Source organism: Magnolia sinica, chromosome 11 (assembly GCF_029962835.1).
Source record: "Magnolia sinica isolate HGM2019 chromosome 11, MsV1, whole genome shotgun sequence".
Taxonomy (NCBI): domain Eukaryota; kingdom Viridiplantae; phylum Streptophyta; class Magnoliopsida; order Magnoliales; family Magnoliaceae; genus Magnolia; species Magnolia sinica.
The window spans coordinates 67,265,250-67,280,479 of NC_080583.1; the positions used below are offsets into that span (position 1 = coordinate 67,265,250).

Consider the following 15,230-nt stretch of genomic DNA (forward strand, 5'->3'; position numbering starts at 1 on the left):
TGACCATTGATTTTAATGGTATAGCCTGCGTAAATGTACCATCCTGATTTCCACCCGAGGCATCTTTATGATGATGCCCACCTTATGAAGGGTTCTGATGTTTCACATGTAAGAATCTTATAAGGTGGGCCTTATTGATTAACGGTCTAGATTAACCTAAAGGTTGGATAGTGTGATGGGGTGCACCAGTGGTCGCCAGTAAGTGGTGATACATCAAGAAATTCCACACGGTATCATAAGGCAACTACGATTCCCTGTTGAAAATTAGTGGTTTTTGAAAAATAAAAAGAGAAAATTTGAAATTTTTGAAATTTTGAGATTTTGCCGCCAGAATGCTTTTCCGAAAATTTCAAATCCAAAAGTGTGGTGTGTGCTTTGTCCCATATCGGAAATGGTTGGAATCCTTCTGTGGTCTATATGTGGACTTGTGAAGAATATTCTTACTTGGAGTTTTTGGAGGAGATAAAACACGGGTTGTGTGTTCTAGTGCGTAGTACTGGAACACATGCACGCACGTGCACGCGCACTTGGGCTCGGGCACGGGCACGAGCGTGGGAGAGGGGGAGGGCGAGGGCGTAGGCAGTGAGGCAATGTGGCTGTAGTGGCGCTTGATGGCGCACTTCGCACGTGCACATCGTGTTGCAGAGTGGTTGCTCCCTTGCGACCTTACATGAACTGGCGTGAGATGGTGCGACCTCGGTGCAATCGCAGTGCGATAGGTCTGATCAGAGCCTTAGGGTGGTGGATTTGAAAATCTGAAATAAGCCTGGGTTTTATAGGTGACTGAAAACGGTCAGATCTTAAATTCGAAACGTCCAACCATTTCTAAAAACGGATAGCCACCTTAAAAGCCACAACGATTCGAAAATGGATGGGCCAGGATGATCCAACGGTCAGATCTTCTGATCTGACGACTAGAAACGTCTGAGATTAATGGACAACGGCCAGAAACATTTTTCAAACGTTCTAGACCATTGAATACCACACAGTAATGGTACTATACCTGATGCCTATATAAATTGGACCATTCCAGTCTGATTTCATCATCTCAACACACCATCTCTCCCATCAAATCAGATACGATCCATAGCTCCATTCTAAAATACTTAGAACATCTCCACCGTCTGAGTCTGCCAGAAGAAATCTGCTGCGTTAAAATTGTTCCACAGTGGACCTATCGTGATTGTTGCACCCTAGATCCAGATAAGGCTTGTCTTATCCTGGAAGCAATTCGCTTGTAACCCATCAACAGTTGATAAGAGGGCGAATCACGCTTTAAGGACAGCGTATTTTATATGTGATTCAGCCTAGTGCAATATTTTATTTTCAATTTATTTTTTATATTTCGGTGTATCCAAACGTAAATTCCCAACAATCTTAAAGCTTGATTCCATGGACACTGAAAGTGTTGCATCAGTCAAACTGATGAACCAGGATTTGATCCGATTGGACTGATTTGATGGTTCAAATTTCCCTAGATGGCAGGATAAACTGAAATTCCTTCTGACCGCTCTGAAGATCTTCTACATCCTGAACCCGACTCTCCAGCCTCTGCCTGAAGCGAAGGACACTGATACTTCAGAACAAGTTGCTGTTAGAATCAAATGACAAGAAGATGAATTACTGTGTCGTGACCACATCCTCAATGCTCTCTCTGATCGGTTGTACGATTAATACACGGGGACCACATCAGCGAAAGAAATTTGGAGCCCGCTAGAATACAAATACAAGGCTGAAGAGGAAGGTACACAGAAATTTCTAATTGCCAGGTATTTCGACTTCACGATGGTAGACAATCTACTGCTGTTTGCCTAAATCCAAGAACTGCAGCTTATTGTAAACAAAATAAAAGCTATAAAAATTGATCTTTCTGAATCCTTTCAAGTCGGAGCTATAATCGCAAAATTGCCTCCGAGCAGGAAAGACTATAGGAAGAAACTACTGCATAAATCCGAAGAATTCACCTTGGAACAAATCCAAAAGCATCTTTGTATTGAAGAAGAATCCTGTAACCGAGACAAAAAGGATGACGCTAATGGTGCATCCTCATCCAAGGTGAACGTAGTAGAATGATTATTCCAAAATAATACCTATGAGAAAGCTGATTTCCTTAAACCCAACAAAGATCAAGGGAAATTTAAGAAAATCCAAAAGAAGAAAAACGACAAACCTAAGGAAGTTTGCTATGTCTGCGGCAAGACTGGGCATTTTGCCCGAGTCTGTAGGGACCGAAAAAGGCCTAAGAAAGAGGCTAATGTAATAGACGATGAAATCGTAGCCATGATCACAAAAGTGAACCTAGTTCAAGAGAAAATTCCTGGTTGGTGGTATGATACAGGTGCCACAGTCCATGTACGCAACGATCGATCTGCCTTCAAAACCTATGAAGACAAGACCAATGGTCAAGAGGTTCAAATGGGAAATGAAGGACGGTCGAAAGTTGCAAGCAAAGGAACCGTGGAATTATTCTTTACCTCTGGAAAGAAGGTAATTCTGACCAACGTACTGTATATGCCAGACATAAGAAAGAATCTTGTCTCAGGGGATCTCCTAAGCGAACCTGGGATTAGGGTTGTGTTTGAATCAGGCAAGCTGATCTTGTCTAAGAATGAAAACTTTGTAGGTAAGGGTTATGCTTGTAATAGGATTATCAAACTTTCTTTAAATGAAAAGAATTATTCTGCTTACATGATTGAGTTTATAACGCTACGACATGGTAGACTAGCCCATATTGGCTACAATACCATAAAACTCATGGCTAAGAACGGCTTCATATCATACCATATAGTGACAAAGATAAACGTGAAGTATGTATACTGTCTAAAATAATCAAGAAACCTTTCCCTAGCGTTGAGAGATCATATCAAATATTAGACCTAGTACATACTGACATATGTGAACTAAATGGCGTTCTTACCCGTAGACATAAATGGGATCCCACAAGGAAGATTTTCAGGATATATATATATATATATATATATATATATATATATATATATATATATATATATATATATATGTATATCTGTTAAAATCGAAAGATGAAGCATGTCATGCATTCAAGATCTATAAATCTAAAGTAGAAAATCAATTAGATAAAAATATTAAAATCCTTCGTAGTGACCAAGGAGGAGAATATTTCTCTAATGAATTTTCTAACTATTGTGAAGAACACGGCATAATACATCAGTGCACAACACTTTATACACCACAACAAAATGGTGTAGCAGAGAGAAAAAATAGGACATTAGTAGAAATGGTCAACTCAATGTTAACACAAGCACAGTTGCCATTAAACCTATGGGGAGAAGCACTGTTAGCTGCATGTCATGTTTTAAACCGAATTCCATCTAAGAAAACCAAGACCTCTCCATATGAAATACGGAAATGAAGAAAACTAAACATAGGGTATCTTAGAGTGTGGGGGTGTCTTGCATACTGCAGAACACCAGAACCTAAAAGAACTAAATTAGGACCAATAGCTATCAAGTGCGTTCTTGTAGGATATGCACAACATAGTAAGGCCTATAGACTTCTAGACTTAGACACCAATGTAATCATAGAGTCTAGAAATATAGAGTTCTTTGAGAATTTTGTATTCATGGAGAGAAAGAATGTTGAGATTCAATCTCCTAATAAAACTATAAAAGAAACACAAATAGAAGAGAAAACTCTTAGTGAAACTTGTAAGATTCAAAGAGAAAGAGTAGAAAAGAGTCTTGGTCCTGATCAAATAGACTCTCAGTGACTCTCTTTTCATCTAGTTGAGGGTGGTAGAGAAAAGGTTATTAGGAAAATATCTATGGTTTTAACTATAGAAGATAAACCTAAAACCTTTAGTGAAGCTATGTCTTCAAGAGACTCTGATTTTTAGAAAGAAGCCATTAATGATGAAATGGATTCTATAATATCTAACCAAACATAAGAATTGGTAGATTTACCTTCAGGTTCTAAACCAATAGGTTGTAAGTAGGTATTTAAGAAAAAATTTCACATAGATGGTACAATTTAAACCTTTAAGGCAAGGTTAATTGTTAAGGGTTTCCGACAGAAAGAGGGAATTGATTATTTTGACACTTATTCACCAGTAGCTCGAATAACATCAATTAGGATCTTATTCGCTCTATCATCCATACATCATCTTCATATCCATCAAATGGACGTGAAGACAGCGTTCCTGAATGGTGATCTCGATGAGGAGATTTACATTGAGCAACTAGAAGGATTTGTTCTACCAGGAAATGAAAGAAAAGTGTGGAGGCTTGTTAAGCCTTTGTATGGATTAAAGCAAACACCAAAACAGTGGTATGATAAATTTGATTCTAAAGTTCTGTCTTATAGTTTTGAACATAATATTGTTGATAAATGCATATATTCAAAAGTGTGTGATGATTATATTGTAATCATATGCTTGTATGTTGATGATATGTTAATAATCAATAATAAAATGGAAGGTGTAATTGAAACAAAAAAGTTTCTCTCTTCAGTCTTCAAAATGAAGGATCTTGGACAAGTAGATACCATATTAGGTATCAAAGTTTAAAAAACATAATGGGGGTTTCGCATTATGCCAGTCTCATTGTATTGAGAAAATAATAAATAAGTTTAATCACTTAAAAATTAAAGAGGCAAAGACCCCGTTTGATCCAAGTATCAAATTAAAAGAAAACAGTTGTAGAGCAGTTACATAACTAGAGTATGCTAGTGTTATAGGCAGTCTTATGTATCCAATGTAATGCACAAGACCGGATATAGCATACGCCGTGAGTAAACTAAGTAGGTTTATGAGTAATCCAAGTATTGAATACTAGAAAGCAATAAGTATAGTTCTAGGTTATCTTAAAGAAACTAAAGAACTAGGGCTATTTTACTCAGAATTTTCAACAGTATTGGAAGGATATACCGATGCAAGTTGGGTATCAAGTGCGGGGGACAACAAGTCCACTAAAGGGTGGATATTCATCCTAGGAGGTGCGGCTGTATCTTGGGGATCCAAGAAACAAACTTACATAACGCACTCAACTATGGAATATGAGTTCATAGCTTTAGCTGCTACAGGCAAAGAGGCTGAGTGGTTAAGGAATCTTCAATTAGAAATTTTATTCTATGAGAAGCCTATACCTCCTGTTTCACTTTATTGTGATAGTGAAGCCACTGTAGCGAGAGCCTATAGCGGTACCTATAATGGGAAGTCCAGACACATAAGTTTGAGACATGACTATGTAAGGCAATTGATTCAAGGTGGAATCATTGTGATCTCATATGTAAAGTCAAGTAATAACTTGGTTGATCCTTTTACTAAACCTCTAATGAGAGAGGTAGTAAGGATAACATCTAAAGGGATGGGGTTGAAACTCTTTACTCAAATTAAGTTTCACCAGTGAAAGAAACATAACCCTAAATTAGAAAATCTCTAAATATTAGGTTTAATGGGTAACAACAATTCACTGATAAGTGAGAAGTTTCAGCATTAAATAAATTTATAATTTCATTCAGGATGATAGTGTTGGCCGTTATAAAAGAGGGATAAGTATTAAACTCTTAATGAAGTCCAATCAAACAGGACAAATGTTTTAACAGAAACACTAGAAGGATTTCACCTATGTGAACATAGAAGTGGTGCCACTTCTCATGAGAGTTAGAGTTATCTTGGGATCGTTCATGAAACAGGATAAACACATGGCCATTAAAAGTGCTAAGTAAGATTATGAAGGAACACGTAATGCAAGAGCTATTATGTGTGTTGTATTTTCGGTTATATCGTATAGGAATAACTGGTTCAATGCTGCGGCAACCAGAAATTTCGAAATAACTTTAAAATACTTACATTAAGGAAAGATTCAAATCGTAAGATATCTTTCTTTATGCATAATAATTGTTATTATTCTGGCAGAGTTTTCATTATTTTAAAAAACCAATGGGGGATTGTTGCAAATTAGTGGTTTTTGAAAAATAAAAAGAGAAAAATTGAAAATTTTAAAATTTCAAGATTTTGCTTCCAAAACGCTTTTCTGAAAATTTCAAATCCAAAAGTGCGGTGTGTGCTTTGTCCCACATTGGAAATGGTTGAAATCCTTTTGTGGTTTATATATGGACTTGTGAAGAGTATTCTTACTTGGAGTTTTTGGAGGAGATGAAACACGAGTTGCTTGTTCCAATGCGTAGCACTGGAACACACGCACGCACGCGGGCGGGCTTAAGCACGAGTGAGGGCGTGGGCAGTGAGGCAGTGTGGCTGTAGTGGCGCACTTCGCACGTGCTCATCGTGTCATAGAGTGGTTGCTTCCTCGCGACCTTACACGAACTGGCGCGACCTCGGTTCAATAGGTTTGATCAGATTCTTAAGGCGGTGGATCTGAAAATTTGAAATAAGCCTAGGTTTTATAGGTGACTGAGAATGGTCGGATCTTAAATTCGAAACGTCCAGCCGTTTCTAAAAATGGATAGCCACCTTAAAAGCCACAATGGTCCGAAAACGGACGAGCCAGGATGATCCAACAGTCAAATCTTCTGATCTGACGACCAGAAACGTCTGAGATTAATGGACAATGGCCAAAAATATTTTTCAAACGTTTTGGACCATTGAATACCACACAACAACGGTACTATACCTGATGCCAATATAAACTGGACCATTCCAGTCCAATTTCATCATCTCAATACACCATCTCTTCCATCAAATCAGATATGATCCATAGCTCCATTCAAAATACACAGAACATCTCCACCGTTTGAGTCTGCCAGAAGAAATCTACTGCATTAAAATTGTTCCACAGTGGACCTATCATGATTGTTGCACGCTGGATCCAGATAAGGCTTGTCTTATCTTGGAAGCAATTCGCTTGTAACTCATCAGCAGTTGATAAGGGGGCGAATCACGCTTTCAGGACAGCGTATTTTATACGTGATTCAGCTTAGTGAAATATTTTATGTTCAATTTATTCTTTATATTTCAGTGTATCCAAACGTAAATTCCCAACATTCCCAAGCGGACAAGAGTTTTGATGGGTTTTAAACACCTCTGCCCTCTCGAATATATAAAAATAAGAGTCGGGTCCCCAATCCACCACCATCGACGGGAGCTATTGCCAATCACTGTTTCTCTAAATGTGTAAGGAAAGGAAGATCTCAAAGCCCATTTCAATGCACAGTAGATCTTATGACCATTCCGTAATTAGGAAAAAAATGCTTTTTAAGTTTCTCTTTAGGAAACTTGTTTTTACGAAACGCTTTTAATTAGTTTCTCTTTAAATAAAAGTAAATAAGATGTTTCTGTTGTCACCTTTACTGAGCTATAGTCCATCTGGAAATTTTGACTCCCACCGGTGATGGAATTCTCCAACGAGAAGTATTGCTGAGGGGCCCGCGGCTCAACGTTATACTTGTGATAGAAAGGTAGCCAATGCTTTGAGAAGATGGATGCTTGATACATCGCATGGAATGTCAGCTCTGACCCACCATCGTCTGATAGATAGTAGGCTAACTTGTCCACGTCGTAGTCATAGGCCATGAGAGATAGGAGTGTGTTGGCGACGAGTGATGGTGGCTCTCTAATGGGATTAGCAGTGCAAACCATCACGTCGACCTTCGGGAGAGATTCCGGCAGTCGATCGGGGTAGGTGATGTGGAATGTAGGGGCCCACTTGAAGCCCTGTTGGAAGAGCCATACGGCTGCAAACTAGAATTCAGCGAGGAATATGAAGAGCCAGAGAAGGTGGTGGTCTTTGGGGATGTGTGTCAGATGGTAGTAGAAGAGAGACAATATTCTGGCGATGAACACGGCGAAGTAGAGCTTGTAAATGAGACGCCCAGGCGCTTGGTGGGTGCCAAAGAGTCGAGTGGCGGGAGATGACTTCATATATATATATATATATATATATATATATATATTTTCGGGCGAGGGAACGGGAGTGGGTGTTTATGGTGGAGGTACGGTGGGGTTTTAATTATAAAAGGAGTCAAAGGCTCGTGCATGATATTCGAGCCCATGGGGAGCTTGTGATGAGTGGAGATGGGAGTGTGTCTCGCATATGATACTGAAATGGCCTAGCTATACGTCCTAGAGGGTGGTGAATAGGACGATGCCAAAACAAAACGTTAACAGTGGAATAAAGAAAGATAGATAGCCAAATAAACTAAATCAAATCATAATGCTGAAATAAAAGCAACCTCACTAAACAAGTATTGAGTGGTTGATACGAATTTAGTTTTAAGGACAACCTTACACCATAAAAACCAAGGGTTTATGGCAGGACAACCTTATTTCTAGAACGTCCTTTGTATCAAAAACTCAAACCTAAGAGGAATAAATAAATAGAGTGGAATTGAAATAAATTACAGGAATTTAAAACTAAATTATTACAACATTCCCACTGTGCTTGAAATGTAAATTTTACAACATTCACATCCACACATACATTTCACAAATTTGAATGAAAAGAGATATAAAGCTTAAGTAAGCATTCAAACCACAAGACAAAGAGTTATAGTGGTTCGCCTATGTGTACACCAACGGTTCAACATCAGCCACACAGCGCTACTCCACTCCTAATATCCTCACACAGGGAATATCAGCGTTCACTATCAAAGATAGGTTTTCCAGGTTCACCCAAAACCTTCACAATTGTGTTTTTCTCTGTGGGCTTACACAATTAAAAAAACCCCTCTTCTGAGTTTTCCTGGCTCTCCTCAGATAACGAATACAATGAGATTTTTCTGAAAAATCCCAAAAGAAAACCAAATGACAGTAAATTACATAAACATAAAATACCTAAATTTCTCCTTCGTTGTAACAGCCCAGAAGAACTAAGTTGGAGTAGAGATTTGAATGTCAAAGTTCAATGTCTAATACTCACTTTATAATAGTTCTAGGTTCTAATAGATTTTAAATTAAACCAAATTGGGCGTAGCTCTATTTGATTTTGATTCCAAGAAGATGGAATACAACAATTCCTCTTTTCAAATAAGATTGGAATATATAAACAAAATCAAATAAGAAAAGCTAAAGAAAGAGAATATTAAATATGCACACTTAGCTTAAAATGGAGCACAGACTTATCTCTCAGAAGACTGAATTAAATTAGCTTGAAAATCATGTTTAATTCTGAGATTCGTGCTCTATTTATAGGTGAACAAATCACGTCTTCGACTGGTCTAAAGACCAGATATTTGAAAATTCGGGCGCGATAAGATCTGACAGTTTCACGACTGGTCGTAGGTGATCTACGACTGCTTGTAGGCCACCTTCGACTGGTTGTAGGTTGCACACGACTAGTTGAAGCTAGCCGAAATTCAACGTTGTACATTGAGTCGTAGGACTACAACTGGTCGAAGAAATAGTCGACACTGTTTATACGACTAGTTGAACAGTCCCTAAGACTAGTCGAAGCCTAATAAAAAATATCCAAAATTTACAACAAACTTATGACTGATCTAGGAAATTCTTAGATAGGTCGAAGCAGTGCTAGGATTAGTCGAATAAGGTGTAGGACTGGTCTTAGAACAACCTAAACTCACATATATAAAACATATAAATTATGTATCCATAATGACCTACTTTAAAGGTCAACCTAAGGTCAGTCATACCTCAATAGTGAAGTAAGGACATTGAAAATTGGAGACAAGTGACCTTTGAAAGTAGTGAAGCTTGAAGTCTTGATGTAGTTCAAACTTGAAAGCTTCTTGAGATCTTGAGGTTGAACTTGAAAGCTTCTTGCGATCTTGCATTATCCTTGTCTTGAATTAAGTCGAACAATCTCACTTTCTTGAGTCTTGACTTGTGAATAGTGATTGTCAATCAAAGCTGATCTTGAGTAGAGCTTTGTTCTTCACATATGTAAGCTTCATAACAGTGTCTTTGGCACCACAAATTTGACAACAAAAAGAGGCTATAAACTATAGCACTTAAAATCTCCCCCTTTGTCAAATTAGTGACAAAACACACTTCCAAGATATGTTACATAACACAGAATATCTGATTAGTTGTTATATCATGCACCAATTGTTACCAACTGGCATACTAACATGATCCTGCAAACTTGTAAATCAATATTCAGCATAACATAAACATAACATACAGTCAACTTCTGCACATACTCCCCCTGAGTAACATACATCAAAAACACAATACTGCTACTCCCTCCTCATAACAAAATCATTAGACACATCACATCCATATCCATTCTTTCCCTTTTTGTCATAATAGGACAAAGGAAGCATAGAAAAATGGCTGAGGAGAAATAAGTAAAGAGATATATGAGGGGAAACAAGACAAGATATGATTAACTAGCATAAACAGTTCATATAATCCATAAACTAAGCTAAGTCAAAGATAGCTATAGTCTCAAAACCAGTTAAGCTAACACAAGAGTAATAAAGTTATAACAGACTAGCTAACTTCAAAAAACTAATCTGAACCAAATGAAGGAGCAGGGATGTAAGGATCAAGTTGATGCATGCCCTTATTCAATCGCCTAAGATATTTGCGCATATACTTGAATTGTAAATCATGGGCAACAGACATGTTTTCCATCTTAACATTCATATTCTCAACTTTATCTTTCAATGCACGTAGACGTGCATCAAACTCAGAAGGCTCAAAATCTGGATCATTTCCAGAATCAGATCCAAGTTCTTCAAAAATATCATCCATGTTGATATCATCAGGAGGAAGATCACTAGCTTCTTCCTCATGTTCTTCTTCAGCATTGCCACCACCAACACCTTGACCAGGAAGGAAATCAAGCTTCATCTTATTGATATTAGAATTGTTAAATATCAGATGATGGATAGGGTCTTCTCCAACCGGCATATCGACTAACATATGTGTAGCCAACATAATCATCAAATATCCAAAAAGAATGTCACTGTGACCAGGATGGAGTTGAAACTGAATAATGGAGTGACAAATCAAGGATGATAGACAAACATGGGCACCGCTAGCAACAGTATGAAGGACACGAACCATGAATGAAGTTAATTCAGATTTATTGCCCGATCGAGGATACAAGTTAGCCACAAAAATTTTGTGAAGAACTCTGTATTTGGGTAACAGATACTTTGAGGGAAGTGCATTCCCTTTATGTGTCCATTGAACATCCAAATTGCATAAATCTTTTGTGAGCATACGTTTTTCAGATACTGAGAATTTTTCAGATAAGTTATGGATAGGAATGCCCTTATCATTCACAAGAATTTCCATAAGAGCTGAAATCAAATGACGCTCAACGTCAAATGGTTATTCTCTTGTGGCTATCTTAAAAGATAAATTTTCCAATGAAAAATTACATATGCATGCGAACATGGACTGGGCAATGGATCGGTATGCTGGCCCACCCCAATGTAATAAGTTATCCCAACCTACGACTTAGAACATAGGAAGGATATTAAAAGAAGCAACATGATTAATATCAACAGGATGTTCAACAATAACGTTACGCAATCTGATGTCCCGAACATAAGATGGATCATCCTCGGGAGCTCGAAGATGACGCTTAGTGATAGGGGCTGATCTAGAGGAAGAAGATGGACCACAGGATATTGTCTTTCTCCCTCTAGATGCCATTTGTAACAAGGATTTCAAGGAAATAGAGAGTTGTGAAGGATTGAGAAGTGGGTTTTCTCAAATCAGATTTTACCCAAGAAAAACCTCAAATCTCAACGAAATTTAAAATAGATAACTTCAAAAGAAAAATAGAAGAAATCTAGACACAAATCTACAAGAAAAATGTAAATGGAGCACTAACCTTGAAGATTTTGAAGGAAGGGTTCGACTGGTCGTGCGTCGACCTGTTGGAGAGTGAAGAAGAAATGAAGAAGAAGAAGCATTTTCTCCAAATTTTAAGTGATTCACGTGATTCACGACTGGTCGTGGATGTACACCATCGGTCGTAGCATGACTAGTCGTGTATACTCACGACTGGTCGAGTACCGGCCAGAAAAACTTGATTTCCAGTAATATATACAGAATTTGAAATCTAATCAAGCAAATATATACAATATGATACAAATAGGCATAAATACTCATTTTAAAATGCACATGCCAAGATCAAATTTTATTTTGCTAAACCTGCTTTTGTCGAGTGGTTTAGTGAAAATGTTAGCACGTTGATTCTCGGTAGGGATATATTCCAAAGATATAACCTTTTCTTCTACTAATTCTCAAATATAATGAAATTTAATGTCAGTGTGCTTAGTACGAGAATGCTGAATTGGATTTTTTAAAATATTTATGGCACTGGAATTATCACAATATAATAACATAGAATCCTGTTTAATTCCATAATCACTTAGTATACGTTTCATCCAAACTAGATGTGTACACACATTACCAGCTGCGATATATTCAGCTTTAGCTGTTGAAAGTGATATAAAACTTTGTTTTTTGCTAAACCAAGAAACTAAACAGTTTCCAATAAAAAAGTAATCACCACTGGTTGATTTTCTATCATCAAAATTACCAGCCCAGTTAGCATCCGAATACCCAGCTAATTGAATACTAGTCTCATGTGGATACCAGAGACCGAGATTAACAGTACTTGCGACATATCGCATAATCCTCTTGACAGCAATCAAGTGCGACTCTTTAGGATCAGACTGATATCTAGCGCAAATACCAACAGTTAGAGCAATATCGGGTCTACTAGTAGTTAAATACAGTAAACTACCAATCACACTCCGATATAATTTCGGATTCACATTTTTACCTTTAGAATCTTTTGATAGTTTCAAAGTTGTACTCATAGGAGTATCAAAGTTCTTACCATTCTCAAATCTAAATCTCTTAATCAAATTCATAGTATATTTAGATTGAGAAATGAACATTCCATCAGGTTTTTATTTTACCTGCAACCCAAGGAAATAATTCAATTTCCCAACCATGCTCATTTCAAACTGAGATTTCATCAAATCTGCAAACTCAATAGTCATGTCAGTACAGGTAGATTCATAAATGATATCATCAACATAAATCTGTACTATTAGAATGTGATCATTATATTTTTTAATAAACAGAGTCTTATCAACACATCCCATTTGAAAATTATGGCTTAATAGAAACTTTGTTAGTTTCTCGTACCATGCCCTAGGAGCTTGTTTTAAACCGTAAAGTGCCTTTTTAAGGCAATACACATGATTAACATTTTTAGAGTTTTCAAAACCCATCGGTTGTTCAACATAGACTTCCTTATGCAAGTCACCATTTAAAAAAGTACTTTTCACATCCATTTGATAAATCTTAAACTTTCTAAAATATACAATGGATATAAAGAGTTTAATTGATTCAAGACGTGCTATTGGTGCGAAGGTTTCATCAAAATCAATACCTTCAATTTGAGTGTAACCTTGTACCACTAGTCTAACCTTGTTTCTAATTATATTACCAAGCTCATCAGACTTATTCTTGAAAATCTATTTGGTTCCAATGATGTGTTTATATTTATATCTAGGTACGAGATACCAAACATCATTTCTCATAAATTGTTTAAGTTCTTCTTGCATCGCAACAGTCTAGTTTTCATTAGCAAGAGCTTCTTTTACGTTAGATGGTTCTATCTGGGATGTAAAACATCCGTAATTACATATATCCTTAAGTTGTTTACGAGTACGAACACCAGTGAGAGGGTTTCCAAGAATCTGTGTGGTTGGATGATCTTTAACAGTCCTCAGTTCAAAATCAGTATGATTAGATGAAGTATCAAATTTATCAATTACTAGCACTTCATCATTATCTAAACTTGAGACTGGTGTGTTTAAGTGATCATCAATGACTACATTGATAGACTCTTGAATCACACCGGTCCTTTTGTTCAGAACCCTATAAGCTCGACTGTTTAAAGAGTATCCTAAAAAGATCCCTTTATCACTCTTCGTATCAAACTCTCCTAGATATTTACGATCTCGTAAAATATAACACTTGCTGCCAAAAATTCGAAAGTATTTGACAGTGAGCTTTTTATCGAACCACATTTCACAAGCCGTTTTATTATTACCTTTACTAGTGTAAACTCGGTTAATGATATAGCAAGCTGTATTGACTGCTTCAGCCTAAAGATTCTTAGAGAGCTTCATACTATTCAACTTGACATTAGCCATTTCTTGAAGTACTCTATTTTTCCTTTCAACTATTCCATTTTGTTGTAGAGTTTTGGGCGCTGAAAATTCATGTAATATTCCCTAGTCGCTACAGAACTTCTCAAAACCGCTATTCTCAAATTCAGATCCATGATCACTACGAATTTTACTGACTTGAGAACCTTTTTCAGTTTGAATCCTTTTGAGAACCTTTTTTACTTCTTCAAAGGTTTCTGATTTGTCCCTTAAGAAGACAACCCATGTATATCTGGTAAAGTCATCTACTATAACTAAGATATATTTTTTGCCACCTCGACTTGCCGTCCTGGTAGGTCCTACAAGATCCATATGGAGAAGCTCAAGTGGTCTTGATGTGGTATTGGAATTCACCTTTTTGTATGAGTTCCTCCTTTGTTTGCCAATCTGGCATTCACCACATATTTTATCTAACTTTTATAGTTTGGGTAGACCTCTTATAAGTTCTCGTTTGCTCAATATATATAGATTTCGGTAGTGTATATGTCCAAGACGTTTGTGCCATAAATCAGTCTCGTCTGTATGGATCATGTAACACGATTGATTAGATGAGTTGGTTTCACTAATAATATAGCAGTTTTCAGACGTTCTATATCCAGTTAGTATTACTGAACCCTTGTTGTTTAGAATCTCACAGCATTGATTAGAAAACCGAACACTGGTTATTATCACAAATTTGTGATATACTTAGAAGATTATGTTTCAGTCCTTCAACATACAAAATATTTTTAAACAAAGGAAGGTTATAGAGTTGAACCGTACCTTGGCCCATAATCTTGCAATTGCTTCCATCACCAAAAGTAACTGACCCATCAGTCATATCTTTAAGATCGGTGAATAAAGCCTTGTCGCCTGTCATATGCCTGGAGCATCTACTATCTAGGTACTACTTTGAATGACTTGTTGCTTTGAAAGCGGTGTGGGCAACCAAGCAGGCAACCTTAGGATCCCATTTCAGAACTGTTTTGGGTTTAGAAGTATAGTTGGTCTTCTTCTGTCTGTTGTTATAAGAATGACCTACTGAGTTAGATTTTAAGAGCTCCTTGAGTAAATCAACTATCTTTTCAGTCTGTTCTGATTTTTAAAGTTGACATAGTTGCCTTTAGGTTTTTGAAAAGCTTTTG

The 15,230-nt window shown here is 37.1% G+C and overlaps 1 pseudogene; it reads right to left on the reverse strand.

Annotated features, from left to right (window-relative positions):
• The window catches only part of LOC131219272 (cellulose synthase-like protein E6), a 51,005-nt pseudogene extending 43,147 nt beyond the window's left edge, over window positions 1-7,858 (reverse strand).
• Between the last annotated feature and the right edge of the window lie 7,372 nt (window positions 7,859-15,230).